This window comes from Hemiscyllium ocellatum, chromosome 2, assembly GCF_020745735.1.
Source record: "Hemiscyllium ocellatum isolate sHemOce1 chromosome 2, sHemOce1.pat.X.cur, whole genome shotgun sequence".
NCBI lineage: Eukaryota > Metazoa > Chordata > Chondrichthyes > Orectolobiformes > Hemiscylliidae > Hemiscyllium > Hemiscyllium ocellatum.
The window spans coordinates 5,373,914-5,398,706 of NC_083402.1; the positions used below are offsets into that span (position 1 = coordinate 5,373,914).

At 45.5% G+C, this 24,793-nt stretch overlaps 1 protein-coding gene across 4 annotated transcripts in view; it reads left to right on the forward strand.

Annotated features, from left to right (window-relative positions):
- Positions 1 to 3,247: 3,247 nt before the first annotated feature.
- The window catches only part of dab2 (DAB adaptor protein 2), a 45,290-nt gene continuing 23,744 nt past the window's right edge, over positions 3,248 to 24,793 (forward strand). For 2 of the 4 annotated variants that reach the window (XM_060834236.1, XM_060834260.1), the window contains exon 1: positions 3,248 to 3,304. The gene's annotated coding sequence lies outside the window, so the exon portion shown is untranslated. Of the gene's footprint in view, positions 3,305 to 10,409; positions 10,508 to 21,569; positions 21,655 to 24,793 lie in introns of those variants that run through there. The other 2 variants (XM_060834252.1, XM_060834243.1) reach the window with 2 other exon arrangements.

The window sequence follows — 24,793 nt, forward strand, 5'->3', positions numbered from 1 at the left end:
TTTGCGGCATTGGCATTTGGACCCTTTTCTCCTTAAGGATTCCAAATTTGTGGAATATATTTTGAAGGAGTTTCAGGAATTCTTGACAATCAACTCAACGGCTAGTAGTCCATCCATGCTATGGGAGACCGCTAAGGCCTTTGCTTGGGGATTAGCTATTTCGTATCTGCCTAGCTGGAGACGACAGAAGGAGAAACAGCAGCGTCTACTTGAGACGCGGTTGAAAGCCGCTGTGGTGGCACATTTTGCGCGGCCTTCGGTGACAAAGCTACAGTGGATCACTGCCCTCCGGGCTGCCTTGAATTCAATACTGACACAAAACGCAAAGAAAACACTTGCTTTTGCTCGACTAAGGCTGTTCGAATATGGGGATAGGCCAGGGAAGTATTTAGCGTACCTGACTAGGAAAAAACGTGCTCCCCAATCCATTACTGCAATCAGAGACAGCGCTGGGGTCCTTACATACGATGCTTTTATGATGATTAATGAGGCTTTTTGAAGCTTTTACTCTGAATTTTATCGGTCTGAAGGTTACGAAGACAGGAGGGCTAAAGTGGAGACCTTTGTTAAGAACCTGGACCTCCCAGGGGTAAACTTGGAACAGGCCTCTCTCCTTAATGCCCCCTTGACAGTTCAGGAAATACAGGAGGCAGCTGGGCAACTTCAGAGTGGGGAAGCTCTTGGCCCTGACGGTCTCTCGGGTGAGTTTTATAAGGAGTTTATAGGGATTCTGTCAGGGCTGATGTTGAAGATGTACAATCACTCCTATATGCATGAATGCCTACCACCTTTGAGAGAAGCTAATATTTCCTTAATTCTTAAGAAGGGGAAGGTTCCTGAGGATTATGCCTCATACAGGCCCATCTCTCTATTAAATTCAGACTTCAAGATTCTGTCTAAGATCCCAGCGCTGAGGTTGGAAAGGGTGTTTATAAGGGGCCATAGGTCCTCTAATAATATTAGAAGGTTGCTGAATATGGTCCAAGTTTGTCAGCAATGATCGATTCAGGGGTTGGTGATTTCCTTAGATGCAGAGAAAGCATTTGACCGGGTGGAATGGCCGTATCTTTTTTATGTCTTAGAACAATTTGGGTTGGGTGGAGTCTTTGCTAGGTGGGTGGAGGTTTTATATCGCCACTCTCTGGCCGCGGTCATCACCAATGAGGTGAAGTCGGGAATTTTAGGATTGGTAAGGGTGGTCAGTAAGGCAGCCCCCTCTCACCTGGGTAAAAACAAGGACTGCAGATGCTGGAAACCAGAGTCTAGATTAGAGTGGTGCTGGAAAAGCACAGCAGGTCAGGTAGCATCCTGCTCCTCGGATGCTGCCTGACCTGCTGTGCTTTTCTGAAAGTCAATAATGAGTTCCTTGGTTTTGCCAGCATTGAGAGCTAGGTTGTTCTCAGTGTACCATTTTTCCAGGTCTTCCACCTCCCATCTGTAGTCTGTTTCATCGCCATCTGAGATTTGACCAATTATGGTGGTATCATCAGCGAACTTGTAAATGGCATTAGTCTGGTACTTGGCAATGCAGTCATGGGTATACAGCGAGTACAGTAGGGGGCTGTGTACACACTCCTGAGGGGCTCCAGTGTTGAGTGTTAGTGAGGATGAAATATTGTCCCCAATCCTCACTGATTGTGGCCTGTGGGTCAGGAAACTGAGGGTCCAGTTGCAGAGAGTGGGGCTTAGTCCGAGATCACAAAGCTTAGTGATCAGTCTCGAGGGGATAATGGTGTTGAAGGCTGAACTGTAGTCAATGAGTAGGATTTTTACATAGCTGTACTTGGTGTCAAGATGTTCTAGGGAGGAGTGAAGGACAAGTGATACGGCATCTGATGTGGATCTGTTGGTCTGATAGGCAAATTGGAATGGGCCAAGAGTAATGGGGAAATGTCTTTACCCAGAGAGTGGGGAGCCTCTGGGAATCTCTGCTACAGAACGTATTTCAGGTCAAACCATTAAACCATTAGTGGACGGCACGGTGGCACAGTGGTTAGCTGCCTCACAGCGCCAGAGACCCGGGTTCAATTCCTGCCTCAGGCGACTGACTGTGTGGAGTTTGCACATTCTCCCCGTGTCTGCGTGGGTTTCCTCCGGGTGCTCCGGTTTCCTCCCACAGTCCAAAGATGTGCAGGTTAGGTGAATTGGCCACGCTAAATTGCCTGTAGTGTTAGGTGTAGGGGAATGGGTCTGAGTGGGTGCGCTTCGGCGGGTCGGTGTGGACTTGTTGGGCCGAAGGGCCTGTTTCCACACTGTAAGTAATCTAATCTAATCTAAACATTTCCACGAAAAAGTTAGATCCAATTCATAAGGATAAAAGGATCAAAGGCCATGGGGAAAAAGCAGGAACAGATAAGGTGTCAGGAACAGGAGTAGGGCATTCATTCCTCTAGCCTGTTCCATCATTCAAATAAATCATGGCCAATCCGTGGCCTAACTCTATATATGCTTAACACCTTTGCTTAACAAAAGCTTCTCTCTCTCTCTCTCTCTCTCTCTCTAGGGTTTAAAATTAACAACCGATCCAGCATTCACTGTTGTTTTGGAAGAGAGTCCCAAACTCCTCCCACACTTTCTGTGGAAGTGATTCCTAACATCTGGACCTCATTGTCAGACTATTCCTCTATTTCTGGAATCCCCAACCAGTAGGAATAGTTTATTACTCTGTCTTCGTCTCCTGTTAATTGGACAGTTAGTCATGACAGGGGAGGATCAGAGAATGGAATGGCCTATTCCTATTTTCTAACATTTGTTCTCGATTTGTCCGTTGACACTGTGGATCGTTTTAAAACAGTACTATAGACTTGAACAAGAGGATCATTTGTGATCAGGAGCAGGAACCCTGGCTAATTTCCCTTAATTAAATGCCCCCTTAGCTGCCATAGACAAACTGTAATATTCACTAACTGTGGGTGCGGACCAGGGAACATGGTCAGTGGATACCATGTGACTGTACAATGCACTCTTGGTATTGACAGAGATTTCTTGAGGTAACATTGTGACTTAAAAAGACGTCAATCGGAAGGGAAATCACACACGAGCAAAACAGAAAGGACAGACATGTTGCGTTGGTGATAAGGTAGAAAAGAATTGTGGAAGCCTAATGCTGACAGGGAGATAACACTCTGGGCCTCACTGCAGGATACAAATCAATGAAGGAAAGGAAGTGGTACTTGCTGACACTGCAGTCATGTGACCTCTCATAGGAAATGGAGTTGATTGGTCACCTGACTCAATTGGACCAAGACAGGATTTAGAGGCAGCTGTGGGCATTGTGAGGTATGGTCAGTTGGACAAGGGTCTGGTAAGTTGTGCTTCTCTGAGCTGAAGGCTGTGCTATCTTGTTGGGTCACTGATGTAGGAATGTGTTTTTGTCTTGTATCTTAAGAAAGGATTCCTCTCTTTCCCCCTCCCCTCCCCTATGCTGTAGTTAACCCATTAGCTGTAGGAATGAAATTTAGTTACTGACTTGTGAGCTAATATGGTGAGTAGTTTTCTGACTGTTGTATCACTCTGATACTCCAACTGCAGTCTACTCCATATCTTTTCAATGACTCATCCTGTTGTTTCCAAAGCACTTAAATGACTTGTCTTACACAAGCTAAAGTAGCAAATGCCATCTTTTCACATGGTGGTCTATGGTAGTAGACTGACCTTGTAATTAATAACTTTCCTCTCTCTCTCTATGCATCTGAGTGCACTTTACAAATGACTTGATGTAGTCCTCCCAGTATGGCTTTTTCTTTTACACTTTAAAGAGCCTAACTCTTATTCCTAATCTTACCTAAATATGGTGGGATTCTGCTAGTGACCACCTGTTTAAGAATGTAAAACCACTGAACTCCTGTCTCTTTCTATCACAAGAGATGGGTAGTGAATGTATCAACAGAAGATGTGGTTGAGAGTTTAGAAGGCCGGGGCTCTGTGTCAATAATCAGCATTGAGGCCTAGATAATCTCTCTATGGAGAGGCTTTTCTCTCCTTTTAGAGAAACCAGTTATAGCTATTTGCCAGAAGATAGTGAATCTAGGACTTTCCATGGAGGAACACATCATTGTGTCCCAAGGCAGGCTCTTGACTTATGGGTGTCAAGCCTTCTGGGAAGCAGGTAACTCAATGGAGTGGAATAACATCTGCCATGACTGAATGGTAGAGCAGACTTATGGGTTGAAAACACTACCAGGACAAGGAAATATCATCCAAATGAAATGGTACTCTCTCTGTAACCTTCCCTGAGGATGTTCCTTGCATCCCTGATGGTCAGATATGCATAAATTCTTAGTACTCTAATACTAACAAATTTAGCTTGAGCTGGCTTCCATTGGAAGGACTGTCGATTTTGCCTTATCTTATCACTCAGGAATGTGAACTTTATGAAGCTTTCTTTATAAAATTGGATTGTTAGTCTTTCCAATCTCCTCCTGTTTAAAAATACTGAAGTGTTTTGTCTGGAGTTCAGCAAAGTCAACTGTTCACTTGACACTCAGCTAAGATTTTGTAAGTAGTTTTGTTCACTTTGAATCTTGGTCAAGTGCTACATTAAGAGGCTAAGATTAAAGACTGGATAGTTAATCACTCCTTCAGGCTGACAGACTGAAGTGGTTTTAGTTTGAACTTTGTAATATTTTAGTCCAGTGTTCTGTCACTAGCCAGAATCTAATTTGATTAGACTTAGTGTGGAAACAGGCCCTCCGGCCCAACAAGTCCACACCGACCCGCCGAAGCGCAACCCACCCATACCCCTACATTTACCCCTTACCTAACACTACGGGCAATTTAGCATGGCCAATTCACCTGAGCCGCACATCTTTGGACTGTGGGAGGAAACCAGAGCACCCGGAGGAAACCCACGCAGACACGGGGAGAACGTGCAAACTCCACACAGTCAGTCGCCTGAGTCGGGAATTGAACCCGGGTCTGCAGGCGCTGTGAGGCAGCAGTGCTAACCACTGTGCCACCGTGCCACCATTATTTCAATAATGAACTCTTTAAATCACTTGAAAATTGAGCTAAAGGTTGGCCACTTGATCCCAATCAGTTGAGAATCACTGTTCACGAGTCTCTCTCCAAAATTTAGATCTGGCCAAGAAAGCATAACTTCATTGACCTTCTCCCACCTAATCTAGTTAGAGGTAGGGCAGTGAATTCTGGCCTAGACAATGACATATGTTTATGAACTAAGTTATTAATCTCTCTCCTAGAGCCCTATCACATGCAGCTCGTGTCCTGACTTCACTTTGCAGGCACCCTTCTGTCCAAACAGACACTAGGCCACCCTCCTAGGACCTGCAATAGGCCTAACTTGCTTATTGAAGTTAAATTAACTCCTCACCTATCTCTAGGTTGGTTTCAAGTGTACTTAACACCAATGTTTGAATATACTAACTCCAGTCTTATGAAGTTTGAATACAATTGACTTTAGCTAGCTAGCATCCCTAGTTTTGCACAGGATCTCAACTTGACAAAATTCTAGATCCCCTCCTTTCTGATTCTAGCTGTTGCCTGGATACTAGTCAATCTTGACCAGATCCTCTTTTTTTTTTTCCCCCCCCCCTCCCTTCCATGGTGCAAGCTAGTATAGATCACTGAATAAAGTAACCTGCAGCCAATGGCTATAGAAAAATAGATCTGTTGCTCCAGCTTTCCTTGCCTCTTTGCCTGAGGCAATAGCAATTCATCAATCTAAGGGGCATTGTCAAAGGACTGTCCACTTCTAGTGAAACTAGATCTAGACTCCTCCCCTCCCTGGGGGATGTTCACTCATGAATTGCTAACTTATTACAATTTGCCAGCTTTTATGGTCATACTTTGAACTTGAAGTCTGAGTTTTGGTATCCATTTCACAACCCTCTTAAGAGATTTGAATAATCACGCTGGATAGTCTGTCATTAGACTTGTTTATTGCCCCTTTGGGTTTTAACCCACCTGAAATGTCCTCGTTACAAGAGAACCTATCTGTTAGGGCCAACAGCATTTTTGCTGTTCTTTACACTCCTGAAGTGCAGCCTAACATTGGGGTTATAAGTCAGCACACTCATAATCCTGAATATCTTCAGGCATGGGAAAATGTGCATTCCTAACACTGAACTGTAAGCACTGTTAAAGACAGTGGAGCCAGTAGTCTCTATTTGCTTTTTTGCCAAATCATGTCTTACCCCCCCCCCCCCCCCCCTCAATTCTCAAGGGGTATGGACCCACAATATTTTTACATAAGTCTTTACTGGGGACCCCTTCAGAATGTGTGGTGATAGAAACCACTTCCTATCATCTCAACTAGATACTGCTAGAACATCCAACTCTGTCAGTTTAACAAAGAATTCTCAATGTCAAACCATCCCATGGTCCTAGGCACTGACCCTCACCTGCACGGATTGTACCACTGCTGAGGAGTAGACTTTGGCCTGTGATTTATCAACTGCAAATACAATCAGCCCACTATTGCTGCATCTCAAAGATATAACTTGTCAGATTTCCAGCATGGAAACAGACCCTCTGGTCCAATATGTCCATGCTGACCAAATCTAGTCCCACCTGCCAGCCCCTGCCCATATCCCTCCAAATGCTTCCCATTCATATACCCTTCCAGATGTCTCAAATGTTGCAATTGCTTCATCTAGTTTAAAACTGCAACTTTAAAAGGCATCTGGAAGGGTATATGTACTAGAGGGATACAGGCTGGGTACTGGCAAATGGGACTAGATTAGGTAGGGATATCACATCAGCATGATGTGGTGGACTGAAGGGTTTGTTTGTGCTGTAAGTGCCTGACACTCTGACTCTGCTAGCACAATGGTTTCCATCTCCCTTCTGAGGAGACAACACTAAGTGGTGTATTGGTTGGGTGCATCTCATTCGTCTCTCTATATTCCAGTGTTCTATACAATAGGCTGTTGCATCTTTCAAACTGAAGTGTCCATAAGTGTTTCCTGGTCATGCTGTACCACAGCAAATGTGGCTGTTATTTCTTATACAATCGCTTGGCATGCTGCTATTTAATCTGAACACTGCAAATTAAAGTGGTAACTTGATCTCCTATTGAATGGGTAATCTGCAATTTGAATTCTAGTCTTGCTGCCTCACACCTTTTGGATATATGGTGTGACTTTCCTGTCTCTTTGCCAGGTTCTCAATTCAAACCAGATCTTCATATTTCAGAAAGACATCAACTTCCCTCTCCAGGTGCTCCAGCTCCTGAAGGGGCTGACCAGGTCTAGGCACAAATCGTCCATCTCAGTTCCCCACCTGGAAGTGATGGTGACACTGTGATCTGCCCCAGATGAATACTGCATGGCTGCTGAGCTCAAGTGAGCTTCGTAGCAGGATTTCTCATCTGGCTGGAGACAGTTACCTTGACCGAGGTTAACTCTGGGTAGCCACCAGAACCCCATTCTCCCCACCCCAGCACACAAGGATCTTTTGAATCTGGATGTTTTAATGGGTGACTTAACCTAAGGTGAGCCTTCAGTAATGTGGGTCAGTCAGAATTAACTGATTTGAGATCACACGACTTGATGTAACCTCTAAAGACAATCCTGCAAGTGGCTTTTGTCCAGTTATCTGCCTCTCGCCAACACTCCTTTCCTCATCATAACTGAACAGGCACTACCCCCATTCAGTCCTATAACTTACCCCACCCTCAATGATCATGTCAGTCCCTGGTTCTAATTTATTCCCATGCTCTTGAGCCCTTGGCCCCAAGTTAATCTAACTAAAACAGCTAATGTTTCTTTCATCCTATCACCTTGCGGAATTCCAAGTTCACTTCTCCCCAGGTGAATGAACTTGTCCTAAATAGCCTGCTCAAGATCATTAAACTGAGCTTGACTAATACTTGCCAACATGTTACTGACAGGGTTAACATAACTTTACAGTAACTCATTCCTTTGAATAATTCAAAGCAAGGAATGCTGGGGGAAGGGCCTCACTACTGCATTCCCCTGTTCTGTCAAAAGTACAAATAGTTATGAAACCAGACCATGCTAGGCCCCACTTAATTAGTTTCCAGATGAAAGCTGGAGCTGATACCAGTGTCAAAAGCACAGCACACCATGGCATGTGCTACAAGGCTTGCACTGTGTGCTTGTGGCTGCACTCCAGTTTCCTGTACCTATTCTGCAGGAACAGGATACAAACCCTCCTTTGTAAAGACTTAGTTTCTGTAACTGGAAACTGGAGTCTGGGCTGTTTAAAACAGCCATCCATGCTCAAATTCTTCTGGGAGAATCCCTGAGTTCCTACAGCTATCGGGACAGATCGGGAAGTCTTTGTTCATCCAGCTCCAGTTTTAAATTGAAGCAGGGGCTGCAGGCTTAGCTTCTCCAAGCTAACCTTCACTTAAGGGCAAGTCTCCAGTGCATGGCTAGTGTAGTCTCTTCTCCTTCCCCACCCCCCCTCGCCCATTCCTAAAACAAGAGTCCAACAGGATCTGAGGGATGACCACTCTTGATACACAAAGAGCCCATATCCCATTCTCTATCCACAATGGGCGGCACGGTGGCACAGTGGTTAGCACTGCTGCCTCACAGCGCCTGTAGACCTGGGTTCAATTCCCGACTCAGGTGACTGACTGTGTGGAGTTTGCACGTTCTCCCCGTGTCAGCGTGGGTTTCCTCCAGGTGCTCCGGTTTCCTCCCACAGTCACAAAGACGTGCGGGTCAGGTGAATTGGCCAAGCTAAATTGCCCATAGTGTTAGGTAAAGGGGTAAATGTAGGGGTATGGGTGGGTTGCGCTTCGGCGGGTCGGTGTGGACTTGTTGGGCTGAAGGGCCTGTTTCCACACTGTAAGTCTAATCTAATCTAATGTGGATACTAGTGCCCAGGGCAAAATTACTTCTCATTCCTAATCTCAGACAGCTGAGGCCAGTCCATTACAATGGGTCTGGAGTTGCATCTCTTCCCAGACCAGAAGGATGGCAGATTTTTCTTAGATATGCCAGTCATTGACATGTTAGTGACACATTGTCACTGCAGTTTTTTTCACTTCAGTGAAATCAACCTCTTTCCAGAATAGGATTTAACCTGGCATTCTAGGATACTAGGAGAAAGTGAGGACTGCAGATGCTAGAGATCAGGGCTGAAAATGTGTTGCTAGAAAAACACAGCAGGTCAGGCAGCATCCAAGGAACAGGAGAATCGACATTTTGGGCAGAAGCCCTTCAGGAAGATGAACAGGCTTATGCCTGAAATGTTGATTCTCCTGTTCCTTGGATGCTGTCTGACCTGTGCTTTTCCAGCAACACTTTACATTCTAGGATACTAGTCTAATGACAACCAATACCCTTGCTAAGTAAACATCCCCTGGATATAGCCAGTGAGTGACAGGTCACATTCCAATTTGGAAACTTCTCCAGGGAGGGATTCTGTCATCAGTCTGCCACTTAAGCTGAAAGCTCTTTCAGGAATTCCCCTTGGGACTGAAGTTACCCCCTGGAAATGTTGACTCTTTCGTTCACTAATGTCTGTCCTGCTGTTTTTTTTGTCCAGCACCCCACTGAACTGACTCTGCAGTACTCACCTTCTCCCAGTCTGCACCCTGACTATAGAAACAGTGGTAGGAGCTAGAGTAAACCATTAGACCTTCACCTGCTTTCTCCTCTTCCCTTCCTTTCTTCCCCGAACAATTGTCCCCAGTATGACCCTGTAACATCCTTGCTCAAGGTCACCTGAGCTGTATCAGTGTCATCTGCTGTTTAGATTCCAGTTGGGTGTGGACACTGGCAAGAACTCTGCCAGGTAAGAAATCCCAGCTGAAGTTGGGATATATTGGAGTTGGCAGGACCCCTCCCTGCAAAGGGAGATGCTGTTTCTGGTCTACTCCACCTTGCTTCTACACCTTAAACACAAACTGATCATAGCAATGGAGGGTTGGAATGTACTGCCTGGAAATAGGGAGGCAGGTTGAACTCTTACATTAGATGGAAATGTGCAGGATATGGGGATGGCAGGAGTGGCACTGGATGGAACAGGTACTGGCATTATGGGCTGAATGGCCTCTGCTGTAACAATTCCTTCAGGGAACCGGGGGGTATGCTAGCTGGACAGTTTCCAGAATCGGCTAGTTATAACCATCTCCTCCCCCCTTTCCCCCCCCATCCCCCCCCATAGACCAGCTCCCAGCCTGACTCCCCTCCCTCCCAGCTGAACTAAGTCACCCCTTGCCTTGTTGTGACTTAAACCGAGCTGCATGGGAGGAGAGCAGAGCACATACCAGCTGTTTTAATCCTGAAATCCCCGAGAGTTGAGGGTCCCTGTTACCCAGGGGGTTCCCTCCTCCAGGAGTGGGGGTACTCGGGCTGCACTGGCAGTGCAGGGGTTAATGCTGAAGGCAGGGTTAACACAGGAGGGATGTTCCTGCTCGGACTCTAGTACATCCTCCTGAGCTGCTGGAGCCCTTCTGGGGGCTCAGTAATCTCTCTCACCCCCTTCCCTCCTGCAAACCTCCCGGAGCTGTCTGTTTCTCCCACCCCCTGGGAGATGGGGGTCATTCCCAGGGACTCGGGGCTGGCTGGTAAGATCTGTTCTCTGACCCTCTTCCCGATGCATTAGCCGGAGGAGTTTGACCCCCTCTCTTGTGTCTCCGAGCTGTGTCGACGTGGGGGTTTTGGCTAGTGCTTACACTCTAGAAAGTGTTTGCTGCTGTCGCTAAGTGCGTGGAGGAGTTGGAGCGGTTCCTAGTGCCCGGCCAGTCAGTGCCTGGCTGCAGTAACTGTGTTCCTGCTTTTACATTCAGCTTTAGGACTTGTGCTCAGTGGGGTGGTCCCCCTTGGTGTGACCTGTCCCCCCTCTGGGCGGGGGAAGGATGTGAAGGACAGTCGCCCCCCCCCCCCCCCCCCAGTTTTAAGGGTTGTCTCTCTATTGAGCATTGCTGTTCCCCCTCTGCACTACTGGGTCCAGGCACCTCAGTCAATGCAGCTCTCCTCGAACTGTAAAACTCTGGCTGCTGTTATGAAATCATCCACTCGGTCCTTCAGGAATTTTCAAGCCTTCTCCTCACAATCGGGGAGGGGGAGAAACGTGAGGGCTGCAGGGTAGTCGTGTGGTGCTGGAAAAGCACAGCAGGTCAGGCAGCATCTGAGGGAGGTTAGGTGTTTTGAGCAAAACTCCATGTTTTCCACTGCCCAGAATGTTCCTACATCCATCCTATGGATGAATGAACGTTCCATTTTTCCCTTTAAGATTCTGCTGTTTTGTCTGACTTTTCTAACTAAGTGACAGACTTGGCTAGTCCACTTCCCCTGGTGTAGGTGTTAACTTCTAGTCTAGGCAGCAACTTCAACACCTGTTAAATCTTCTGAACCCCTCCAAGTTTACAAGTGTGCTAGAACTGGAGGGTTTGAGCTAGAGGGATAGCCTAAGGCATTTTGCCACCTCCATTGGAGGTTGAATGGGTGACCTTTTTAGTCTAGATAAAATCATGAGGGGCATGTATGGGACAAATACCCAGGTCTTTCCCCTGGGGTGGGAAACCAGTCTAGAGAAGAGGGTCTAAATTTAGGGGGAGGGCAAAGATGAGACCTCACTCTGGCTCATGCATGGAATGAGCTGCCAGAGGAAGTAGAGGCTGGTACAACTACATTCAAAAATTCATGTTCATTCAAATGAACAGGAAGAGTTGAGGGATATGGGCCACATGATGGCAAATGGGATTAGGTTAGGATAACTGGCATGGGTGAGTTGGACTGAATCTCTGTGCTATGTGATTCCATAAAAACCAGCCACAACAATCCAATGGGGGGCATAACACCTAACCCTGTTCTAGGCTCAATGTTAGGTTTAAAAAAAGTTATACTTGACTTCAAATGCTGGTATTACTAAGCAGGCAGCAATATTTAAATTAATCTGAAGACTAACTGGACTCCTAACTTTGCTTTCTCTCCTTGGAAGCTCAGACCTGAGTATCTTCAGTTAATGAGCTGAAAATGTGCTGCTGGTAAAAGCACAGCAGGTCAGGCAGCATCCATGGAACAGGAAATTTGATGTTTTGGGCAAAAGCCCTTCATCAGGAATGAGGAAAGTGTCCAGCAGGCTAAGATAAAAGGTAGGGGGGGGGGGGGGGTGATGGAGATGTGATAGGTGGGAGGAGGTCAAGGTGATGGTGATAGGCCAGTGTGGGGGCAGAGGTCAGGAAGAAAATTGCAGGTTAGGAGGGCAGTGCTCGATTTGAGGGAATCGACTGAGACAAGGTGGGGGGAGGGGAAATGAGGAAACTGGAGAAATGAGTTCATCTTGTGGTTGGAGGGTTCCCAGGTGGAAGATGAGGCACTCTTCCTCCGACCATCGTGTTATGTTCTGTTAATGCAAGCCCTATAATGGGTTCAACTCAAAGTTGAATCTTGTGGGATTCAAGCTGAGCTTGCCAAGTTCCTACAAATGTTTCCCAGTAGGAGACAGAGCAGGGTGGTGGAGGGATGTTTGCCAGACTGAAGGCCTATGACCAGTGGTGTTCCACAGGGATCAGTGCTGGGTCCATCTGTCACTTGTATTGTCAAATCGCTATTAGTTTGCAGATGACCTTGATTGGTGTAGGGGGCAGTGAAGGTTAGCCCTGATTTTTAAAAACACTGATCAATGGGCTGAGTGACAGATGGAGTTTGGGTTAATGTGAGGCATTGCACTCTCCTCTCCTCCTTTTTAAAAAAAGGACTTCTACAGTTAGTGGTAGGGTCCCAGGTCGTGTTGTACCTGAAACCCCAGGTCTCTGTTCCTGCCCTAGTGAACCTTCCTGCCCATGTTATCAAAACGGAGGCATAAGCTCCCACTTCAAGCCATGCCAACTATTCCGAATCAAACCCTAACTTTCTAAATGCATCTATCTCCATCTAGAGTAACTCCCCACAAATGTTACACTTACTGGTCTATAGTTCCCAGGGTTTTCTTTGCAGCCCTTGATGGCACAGCATTCACTACCACCACCTCTGTCTGGGACCTCCCTTGTGGTTAATGATCCATAAATTATGGGGCCTAGCTAATTTTTTGCCTGTTGATGTTATCTGGTCAGGATCAAGGGACCTCTCCACCTTCATGTATTTTAATATATCCAATACCTGTGGACTGTTCACACTTACAATTAACTTCCCAGTTATCTTTCACATGAGAAATTTATTGAGAACTTCATATCTCCTGTTTCTATACATGTCTATTGTGGTCCAGAGGGGTCCTTTTTCTCAAGTTTTTCCTCTTTTAATATACTTGAACCACTTTGAACTTGCTCTTCTCAACCAAGGCTCTAATGTCCCTTTCACCATCTTGATTTCCTTCGATGAACACTTTCCCCTACACCTCCAGGGATTCCCTTGATCCCAGCTCCCTATACTGAGCCATGCCCCTCTTGTGGTCAAAGCCTCACTACCATCAAAGGATCCCTACTCCTGTCAACTTTGCCCTTCACCCCCTCAGGAACATCTAAAGTGAGATGCTAGAGTTAAGGTCTAGAAGGCCTCCCATTGGTGGAGATTTCTAAGAATTCACATGGGGTAGGATCAGGTGTTGCCAAAGATTCCTCTAATGGCACAAGGGGTAGTCCCCAGGGAAGCTACTGGAGTGAGTTCAGAGCTCTATTACTTGAGGCTGATACAGCTTCATGTTAATTTGTTGGATCTGCTTGGATTCACACTGCTCCCATGGGTACTTCTACTGGGCTTGCACTCTTGTGAATCAAATTCTCAGCCTGGTCAGGTCAGCAGTGCTGAGCTGAACTTCAACACCCCAATCTCCAGTGCTGTTCCACTGTGCTCCAGTATGCTTATTTATAGCAGTCCCCCTCATTTTGACTATCTGCAAATTAGTCATGGACTAAAATAGTTTGTCTTAAAAATAGGTTAAGATGTCAGCAGTAACTGTGGTTAAATGATGTCATTGGAACAAATCCTTGTCCTGCCCCTCCCTTCCTTCTGAACTAACACAAACCTGGAAAGTCAAAATACAAATCCATTCACTGTATCCCTGTTTCAGAAAGGAGCTAAATATCCTTCTAAATGTCCATGGTAGCTTTACCCTACTTTGCAAGACTGACCACCTCAGCCACCTGTTAACAATCACCTGGTTTACATTCCACTCCACACTATGGTGCTGGTCTCTACAATGTACTTCCAGTCCTTCACCAACTTTTAATCCTGTTGACTGGTGGTTAGTCTTTAGAGGCTTAGTCTAGCCATAACCAGACTAGGGCAAATTTCTGATCATGGGTTCTAGTTGGCACCTGGCCTCCTGATACAAAGGAGGGATGATGTAATACGCCACTTCTGGAGAGCAACAGATTCTAAGCCCTTACTCCAATATTATCAGATTGTTTCACTGCAGATACTTTAGTTGAGGTGATAGTATCTGCTTTCTCAGTCGGAAATCTTTAACTACCAACTTAGTCACCACCTGTGCAGAGGTCAGTCCTGGCTCCAGGAGTTCCCAAAGATTCTGCTACAGCTGATCATTCAGCTATTTGATATTTTTTCTTTTTTTTCTTCCCCCCCCCCCCCCCACCTGAACTGCAGATTGCACTCAGTGCAACGTGACAATTCTGACACTGAAGCAATAAATGTCTGAATGCAGCACGACCCAGAATTAATGCTTGGGGTTGAAGTAGAGGAAAAGGCCACAAAATGGCTGTAAGCATCTAACCACGTCCCTTGGCATTAACATCACTGAATTCCCCTGTCAACATCCCAGGGTTGTCACCTTTTCCACAAACTCAACTGGTCCCAAGAGCAGGTCAGAAGTTAAGAATATTGCAGTAAATAACTTGCACTCGCCTCTGAAGGTGTTTGGTATGCTTTCCTTTATTGGTCAGTGAGTACAGGAGTTGGGAGGTCATGTTGCAGCTGTACAAGAAATCAGTTAGGCCACTGTTGGAATATTGCATGCAATTCTAGTCTCCTTCCTATTGGAAAGATGTTGTGAAACTTAAGTCTTTTCTGAATCCTCTCAAGGATGTTGCCAGGGTTGGAGGATTTGGGCTATAGGGAGAGGCTGAACAGGCTGGGGCTGTTTTTTCCCTGGAGTCAGGCTGAGGGGTGACCTCTATGAGGCTTACAAAAGTGAGAGGTATGGATAGGATAAATAGGCAGTCTTTTTCCCTGGGGCCAGGGAGTCCAGAGCTAGAGGGCATAGGTTTAGGGTGAGAAGATGAGACCAACAGGGCAACTTGTTCAGAGGGTTGTGCATGTATGGAATGAGCTGCCAGAGGATGTGGTGGAGGCTGGTACTATGGCAACATTATAGCCATTTGGATTCCTCCAAACCCTTCCTATTCCTATAGGGATATCTGGACAGGTTGGACCAAAAAGTCTGTTTCCGTGCTGTACACTACTCTCCAAGCCTGTCCACTATCTACAAGCACCTACCAGGAGTGTGATAGAATATGGCCAACCTGTCTGGATGGGTGCAGCTTTAAGCACCATACAAAGTAGCCCAATTGAATAGCATTAATTTTCTGTTCAGTAGCAAAGTTGCATCTCCAAGATACACTAAAGGAATCCAAAGATCTTTGGACAGACCATTTCCCAACTCCTGAAATGCCATCTAGAATAGCATGTGGGAACACTACCTGCATTATGCCTCCTTGAAGGTAGCTAGGATTGGAATAGTTGCTGAAACAACCAGTAGTGCCTGACATTTCCATGAATTGGTTTAACTAAGTTGGCTCAAGACTTCAAGCTGAATGACTCTTGTGCCCATCTTTAAGGCTTGATTCTCACTAGATATATTGGATCATTCTGATAGTTCACAATGTGAACTGCTGGTCCTGTTAACTTCAATGACTAGACATTAGTGAAACAGGACTGATGGAAGAGATTTAAACTTTGAATTGTTGAAAAGGGACAGTTTTCCTATCACAAGATGTGGTTAAAGTGAATAGCCTACATTAACTGAAGGGGGAGACTAAATTGAGCCAGTTACAATGGTCTCCTCCCTCCCTCTCTCCAGTAGAGCTGAATGACCTGCCACCAGACAGGCCTTCAGCTATTTCCCCCACTTCCCACAATGCAGTAAAACTAGTTTTAATTCCATCTTTGTCCAGTCCAGATAGCGGACATTCACATGTTGGAGTGTGAACTCCCTTTAACATGAAAGGATAGGGTCAGTCTTTGCTCTAGATCAGTGGTGCTGGAAAAGCAGCAAAATCAACGTTTCAGGCACAACCCCTTTATTCTGAATCAGATGCTGCCTGACCTGTGCTTTTCTAGCACCACTCTAATCTAACTGATCTGCAGCCCTCCCTTTTTGCTCAGTCTGTACCTTAACTGGTCCTTGCATGAACAATCATCCCCTGTATCACAGGCACTGTTACACTTCGTGTTTCTCCCCTAAATCGATCCCTGCTGGGGTGAATGCTAGGAGTAATGCAAACCACTGGCACTAAAGGCCTCTAGTTTTCCAGATGTCAATCCCCTCCAGTGTCCTATCCCTCTGATAGGGATTCCAGGATCTGGAATTTGATGGGTTGACAGATGGAGTCAACCAGCTTGTGGCTGAACTAGCCATTCATAAATCAGTGGGGTCAGACTGACAAACAAATTTGACATGCTAGTTTAGTGACAAACATGGAATAAATAACCTGTGCTTGTTACTAGCTTCAACTTACTGGTCCTTGACCTGGAAACCTGGCCTAACCTCGGTGCTATCAACTTGCTTTAAGTCTGTACTTTACTCACTTGCCTGCATTTTGAAAAATGCACTGACATTGAGCCATTATCTTTTCATAGTCAGTGTTTTGACTCCCTAATATGCTGGTTGATTTGAAAGGGTTATAGCCAGCATCACTTGCAGTACGCTTTTTGGAACTTTCTGGAGTGTGGTTTCTCAAAGCTATTAAGTGGGACTTTCTGATCAATATCAAGGGACTAGTGATGCAGAATCCCCAACCCTGGAGACATCGCCTTGGTGGGTTCAAACCAGAAACTTCCAGTCTTAATAGAAGTTCACCTTTTTTCTAATCACTAGTTTGAAGTAGATGGTGTCATAGTCCCTTCCCCATAAACTGCCCTTGCAAGTCTGGAGCCAGATCTGGGCCTAGCCAGGGGGGCCCATTACCATGGCTATAAATCATAAATGGATGGGATTGTACCCCATCCTGGTTTCTCTAGTTGGCAATACTGAATTGGACACCAGGTGAGTTGTTTAACTTCCTTTCCCTAAAACTTTCATGACTCAAGATCTAATCTAGTGATTAGTACTACAGACCTAAGACTCCACTACTGGAGGCACAAGATGGACACTTCCTAGTCCACCTGAACAGGCTGACATTACCCAGCCTCCTGCCCCTGCTTGGAGCATGGCCAGGATGCACAAGCTGACAGTTCCTCATGTTCCTATCCCAACCATCCCCATGCTTCAGTCTTGAGGTCTGAAATAGGGATGTCCACCAAAACAGTCACTTTGCAACTCCTAGTGAAGTAGCACATGTCCCAATACAAGTGGCCAGCTTATTAGATGTACAGCATGAACAGACCCTTCAGTCCAAGTGGCCAGGCCTCTGCCACTTTAAAACTGGGACAATAACACATGCCCCACAAATACCAATGCATGCTGGCTAGATTATCTACAGACACTGGCATTACTGCCACTACTGACATTCAGTTACCACTGATTAAAACTAGACTCACCACTGCTACAAGAGCAGTTAAGAATACAGCAAGTAGCTCTCCATCTGGCTCCCCAGAGTCTGGCCACCTACCTGGCACAAGTCAAGGAGTGTCATAGAATACTCTCTGCTTATTGACTTGAGTGCCACTTCAAGAAATTAGGACAAAGCAGTCTGCTTGATTGTAACACATCCTGAAGGACTTATGCCCAAAATGTCAATTTTCCAGCTCCTTTGCTGCCTGACCTGCTGCACTTTTCCAGCATCACATTTTTAAAATCCACTCTTTCCCCACTACTGTGGTAGCAATACCATCTGCAAAATACAATGCAGGAATTCATCCCCTATCTCTGCAGATGTCCTCACCATGACTGATCTCCAGTCCATCTCCCAGCTAGGATTCTAGTCAGATTCCAACTTTTCAGGGCTCCTTTGTCTGACTGTCATATGTTGCCATCATATCAAAGGGAACACAATGAACACTCACCCCTCATACTGGCTCAATCAGCCCTGAATATCAAATGTGCTGACAAATAACAGCCAGTGAAGTGTTTGCTATCTTCTCTGGGTGAAGGTGTATGCAGTCAGCACCATAAGATCTGTACTTTCAGGACAGGGCTGTTCAACCCTCTTAACCAGCAACTTTTGAAATCCGATCTGACTGTATGTCCCACTTTTCCCACCAAGATTCTAATCTTGTAGCTTTCATGCATCTGTTTGCCTTGCTGCCATCTTTATCCAGGCAAAATTCTTCTAGTTTCTGTTGCAGTTAATTTGACTGACTGGAAGGGCTGAAATGGTGTTCAAATCAGGTGCTAAAGCAATCCTAGGGTCTGGCAGTTTGAAGAGTCCTCCCTCCCTGATTAAAATCTCAACAGTATTTGAAAATTCAAATACTGTTTAAGCTTGCAACCCCCTCAGTGCAACATTGCAGTAAATTTCTATTGTAGAGCAGGGTTGTCTATGGGATGTGGCTGGAGCTGCTGAAACTCCATGTTATCTAAATCTGATTAGCAGGACTTCCATTACCTTGTCTTCAAGTCCTCAACACTAATCTCTTGGCAGAATAGATCTGGTTAGCACTGCCTCAGCACCAGGGATCTGGGGTCAGGTCAAGTGTTGGATGACTGCAGACTGATGGATTGACCATGCTAAACTGCCTATTTGACTTGCCAGACCTGTTGGGGAAAGGTCAGTTTAGAATTTTCACCCTCACAGCCAATGCCAACTCACTAAACATGCAAGAAGACTAGCTGTTTAATGTGGTCAGTCCACCTGCACTCAGCGGTGGTGATCTTTGTGTCCATGAATCTATAATGGCGTTCTCCTCCTGATCCAGTAATCTCTCTGGGGTGAGTCAGTGCTGGTCAGATTAGCTGCATTCCTTGGGCTCCCTATACCTAGGCAGTCTAGCCTGAATCAATGATTCAGCTCACCATTCCCCTCCTAGTTAATGTATAACCAGCATCATTGTTACTTTTCCTAGCACTATTAACCAAGTGATTTCAAATCACTGTCCTTCGTCAGCTCTTATAATTTAAAGTCTGAGTGAGTGTCTGTACAAAGTCCACCCCTCAAGAGGCATGTACTATACCATTAAATGGTCTATTCCTAGCTGCTACACTTGAGGGATATGTGCCAAGTGCTAGCAGATAGGACTAATTAGGTTTGGATATCTCATCAGGTAAGGATTAGTTAATCCAAAGGATCTGTCTCTTTGGCTCTAGTTTGTAGAGTAACTCCCTCCTTAGACCCAGCTCAGTCTAGCATATTAAGATCTCACTCACAGGATGACTTTGCCAAACCTGCAAGCAGTCACCCTTGGTGTAAAACCACCAGCCCTCTTTCCAATCTCATATCTTGAAAGGTATGTCTACAGTTCCCATGTTCCTGGGTGTGCTGATCCTGGTGATTGTCAAGATGACTGTAAATTGAGTCTGGCATTCTCCTCCTGCAGTCAGTGTGGTGCTGGAAAAGCACAGCAGGTCAGGCAGCATCTGGAGCAGGAGAATCAATGCTTCAGGCATGAGCCCTTCATTCTCACTAACTTTTGGCAAACACGAGTACTTCTAGTCTGTTCTGTGACAAGTCAATTCAATATCCTTTTTTTTACCCTGGTTACTCAATCCACTCTATTGAAATGTAATTGAGGTTCATTAGTCTAGACCATGTCAATTCTTGGCTGTAAACATTCTCCAAGAGCTGCTCCATGCCTCCATCTCAGCCACTTGAGATGATGGCTGATCAGGGTTGGTCTTGCCTCTCCACTCCTGTATCTACACTTCCCCCAATTAGATCATCCTTTCTCAGTGTTCCAACTGAGTAAGTGGACAAAATCTTAAATGGGAGATTTGATTTACAACTTCCTAGGGGACCTAAGCAAGATGCTCATTTAGCACAAGGTATTACCCATTGAGTCTTCACTTGACTGATTTCAAGTGAACCTCCAAAGGACTGATTCAGGAGGCCAAGTGGACAATGACAAATCTGGCCTTGATGCTCAAACATCACTATCTCTCAGCAATAACCAGTCCTGGGAAGGCAGTGGTGCTGTTACTGGACTATAATCCCAGACACTCTCTTTTTGTGTAGGGTCTTGGATAAGAATTGAACATCGCTAGGGAGACTAATGCCAGAATTGAATTTGTCACTAGCCTAAGTCTAGTTGCATCTGGCTCCTTGAAGGAAATCTGCAGTCCCCACCTGGTTTGACTTGCATGTGACTCTAGCCCCATAGTAATGGGCAAAAGTGAGGACTGCAGATGCTGGAAGCCAGAGTTGAGTGGTACTAGAAAAGCATAGCAGGTCAGGCAGCATCTGAGGAGCAGAAACATCCCCATTTTGGACCAAACCCCTTTTTGGGGTTGACTTTGTTAACCCTCTAGCTATTCACTGCTCGCTCTCTCCATCACATAGCCAACAATGGCCAAATCCCAAGCCTCACTGACTAGGCCTGGGTTAACTGTAATCAAAAAATTCATCCTCTTATACTTCAGTTCAAGAACTACAATTTGTTACTTTTCTGTTCTCATTCTATCTGCCAATTCTCTACACCAATTGGTGTATTCCCATTAAGTGCTTTAGATAGTGACAATCTAGTAGTAGTGTTGAATGACAACTAACATTGTCCCATGTGCTTATATTAAAGTAACATCTGAGCCATCGTAAAGGTGGATAATGGTACACTAGGATTAACTTTTTCAAATACTGTGCAACTTGGTCTCCCTTCTATCAGGATGCTCTGACCCTTGAAAGGGTTCAGAAAACACTTGAAAGGATGTTGCTGGACTTGAGCTCTAGGGAGAGGCTGGGGCTGCTTTCCCTGGGGTAAGGGGTGACCTTTTATAGAGGTCTATAAAAATCATTAGATGGCATGGATAGGATAAATAGACCAAGGCCTTCCCCTTGGGATGGGAGTGTAGACCTAGAGGGCATAGCTTTAGGGTGAGGAGAACAATGAGACCCAAAGGGCAACCTTTTCTTGCAGAAGGTGGTGTAGGAATGAATAAGCTACCAGAGGAAAGGCTGGAACTGGTACAATTACAGCATTTAAAAAGACCTCTCAATAGGTACATGGATAGGAAGGACTTAGACATATGGGCCAAGTGCTGGTAAGTTTCCCTACATTGAGTTGGGATATCTGATTTGGCATGGATAAGTTGGACCAAAGGGCCTGTTTCCATGCTGTATGAGTGAAACACTTCCTTTTAACATCAGTCTTCAATGAAACTTTAAAACATTCTGTTACTGTGGTTTGTGGGGATCAGTAGAATCACTGACTAATTTCCTGCTTCTGTATCCTCGCCTTCCCCCCCCCCCCCCCCCCCCCCCCCCCCCCAGCTGCTTGTCAGCCCTTACTGCCCTTATCTCCAGGTGCTGTCTATGCACTTTCCCCTCTCTCAGCAGCTATTAATCAGAACTACTCAACAAAGTTAATGTTTTTTAACTTTAGAAGCTATTGGCTTAAACTTCATGGTTTAACCTTTGAACACAGCCTCATCCACTTGCTCTGCCTCAGTTTCTATCCTCTGCAGAAGAAACAGGAGCTTTACCAGGAGCAGCTAGTTTTGAGACTTGAGGTAAGTAAGTGAATTAGACTTTATTTCTGTGCCTGCAGGCTACTTGACTACCCTGATCAGCTTGTGGTGATTTCTCTTCCCACAGCAGTTCCTACTCAAAGGTCACAAAGACCTGGTTAGCTTTGGGTTTCCAAATGTCTTGACTTTTGCCAGCAGCTTCTATTGCCCTCAGGTGAATGGAAGTTGTAATAACCTGGGAGCTGCTCCTAGCTGTGGGTAGCATTGATCAGATACCTGCCCTGCATTTAGCTTCGTCCAAGGCTCCACTGTAGTGGTCACTGGGTGGCTCACACTCTGTCCCTAGTTCACCTTGAAGGTGGGATGAGCTGCTATCTTGAACCACCGTAGTCCAGGGGCTGTAAGTAGACCCACAATGCCCTTGGGGTATTTAGGGATTTGACCCAGAAATAGTGAGGAATGGCAGTTATTGCAAGTTCCCCTCACCCTGACTTGCAGGTGAGGGCATTCTCTACCTGCTGCACCCTAGATGGAAGTGGTCATGGGTTTGGAAGGTGCTGTGTAAGGATCTTTGAATTTTCTGCAGTTCACCTTGTAGTTGGTACACTGCTCAGCAATGGTAGATGTTGTCAGCAAGCAGGCTGCTTTGTCCTGGATGCAGTTAGTGCTGCATCTAAGCAAGTGGGAGGAGTTTCACCAACTTCTGCCATAGATTTTGGGCTATTCCTCACTTCTGACCTTTGAAAGGTGTCCTACTTTCAACCTTTCCAAGCAGAAGATACTGGAAAAGCTCGGGTCTGGCACTGTGTGGGGTGAGTTAATGCTTCAGGTCCACAGATGCTGCTGATCTTTTCCAGCAGTTAGTGCAAATCAAAACAAGCAGAATCTACAACTTGCATTCTTTTGAGTCATTAAGCATGCAGACTCTTTCTGGTGTCCATGACTTCCTGTTTCTCCTTGGCACATGCTACCCAAGACCCTATAACTCCAGGCAAGTTTTCTGACTCTCACTGGCTAGTGTTGCTCTGGCTCCTTTCTCTGTCTACCATGGTCAAAATAACACTTAGTAATTACTGTCTCTTCCCTTCAGTCCTAGTGCTGAACACCAATGCAGCTCCTTCCTGACCATCTCCAGGCCTGGAGACAGTTGCCTTCAGGAATGCAGAACTAGGACATAACCAGGAAAGGTGTCTACAGCAATACACTCCAGAGTCAGACCTCACTAGGCTGACCACCAATCTATGGTTAGCCAGGTCCCCATTTGTCCCCAGATCCTAAGAAAGAACACTCCAAAGATCAATGGAACAATCCTTTGTTGACACCAATTCCATCCAGGACAGGTTCTGTCTGGTTTCATACTTCCTGAAACTGGATTTCTAATCCACTTCAGTTTAGTTGGAGCACTAACTGAACTCATTGGTTCCCAACTGACCATGGTCCTTAACCATTAGTGTACATATCTAGCATTAACTTCTAATCACTGAGGTATTCAAACCAGCTCCCCAGTCATGCTTGGCTTTAGGTAGCCCTGTTGCCTGACAATACTAGAATCCACTCCCAGTAGGATGTGGCAGTATTGGGAAGGGAGTAGAGATTCTAACAGATACTGTATGGACTGAAGATTCAGCAAAACTATCACCTTGCCATAGAGGTGATATCATGAACCATTAAGGGTTATTGACAGGAAAATATCCCCCCCCCCCTCAGAATTGATGACTGGGGCATACAGTGAAGAACAGGAATGTTTGGAAGGTGGGAATCACTCATTGAGAGGCAGGAACCATTTTCTATGTACTTGGATCTACATTTGTGAAGCTAACATAGACAATGAAGTGTTACAGAATGGCATTAGAATCAACTGGCTTTTGACCAGTATGGATCTTGGAGGCTATTCAGAGCATGTAGAGCTGAGTCATCAGCTGATTGTAGGTAGTCAGCTGTTGACTGACATATCTTGGGATTAAATTTTTTTTCCTTTTGAAAGGAAAAGCACTATGGCAAAAGATTGCCAATGTCATGATGTGGCACCCCTTCCTCCTTTCTCCTCTCTTCTCCTCCCACCCTCCCCCCTCCCCACCCCCATCCTTTTCCAATCCCATGCCTTTGTACTAAGAACAAAACATGACCCATCTGGATGGGTTTCAATGAACACCTATGTACTACTCAGATCTGTCCCTCAAGGATGGGATTGGATTCAATGACAACTGGGGCACAGCACAAAGTCAAAGCTTCAAATTTGACTTGAATCTAATAGTCAGACTTGAGGCACCCAATTTACTAACTTCACCTGATCTTCAAGCAATGATGCTTTGTGACCAACTTTGTTCCTTAACTTGCAATCCTAATTGCTAAGTCTTCACCTTAGATGCTGAGCGTGAGACAGCCCATGCCCTAACTAGGGCGGGGACTACATCTGCTCAGATGATCACTGGGTCCATCAGTTTGGTCCTGCCTGGCCCTCTGTCTTGCAAACCAGTATAAGCTGCCATGCTGAGACTTTGCACTGACCTGTGCAAATTGTAGTACAGATCAGACATGTGTTCTGCTGATTACATTGAAAGCTTGTTTTCTAAAGTTCTGATCTTTATCACTGACAATCCTGGTGTCTTGATCAGCTTATGTACTGGAAGTGGGTTTATAACTAACTGCTGATTTCTCCGATACTAAGTTCTTGCTGCTTAATAGCTTTTTCCACTTACTGAGGCCAGGCAGTAATAAGGCTTCAGCACCGGAGTTGGACTCTGGTCTCTGACCCCTATCAGATTGTCTGTAAACAGACTGCCCTCAATACTGCTATTGCTAGGCATTCTGACATGGAACAGAAGGCTCTCTGCCAAGGTGCACTCATGCACCTAATTGGCAAACTAGGCTAACAAAGCCAGGTACAATGCTAATGAATCTACAAATTTGTTTTATTGCAATTTTCCACCTGGTGTGTAATAGCCAAGGCCTGACTCTAGACTATTAGCCAGAGTCCTTGTTCCTTTTATCAGCTTTGCTAATGATGTCTACAGCAGGTGGAATCTCAACACCCCCTCCCCCAAAGGTAGAGACACTACCTCTATTCCTTTAAATTTCCTTGCACAATGGATTTCTATCTGGAACATCAGGCTCACTAATCTCTTTAGTGAGGAAACATCTGCAGCTTTGTGGTCTGGCCTGTATGACTTAGTCCTATCCT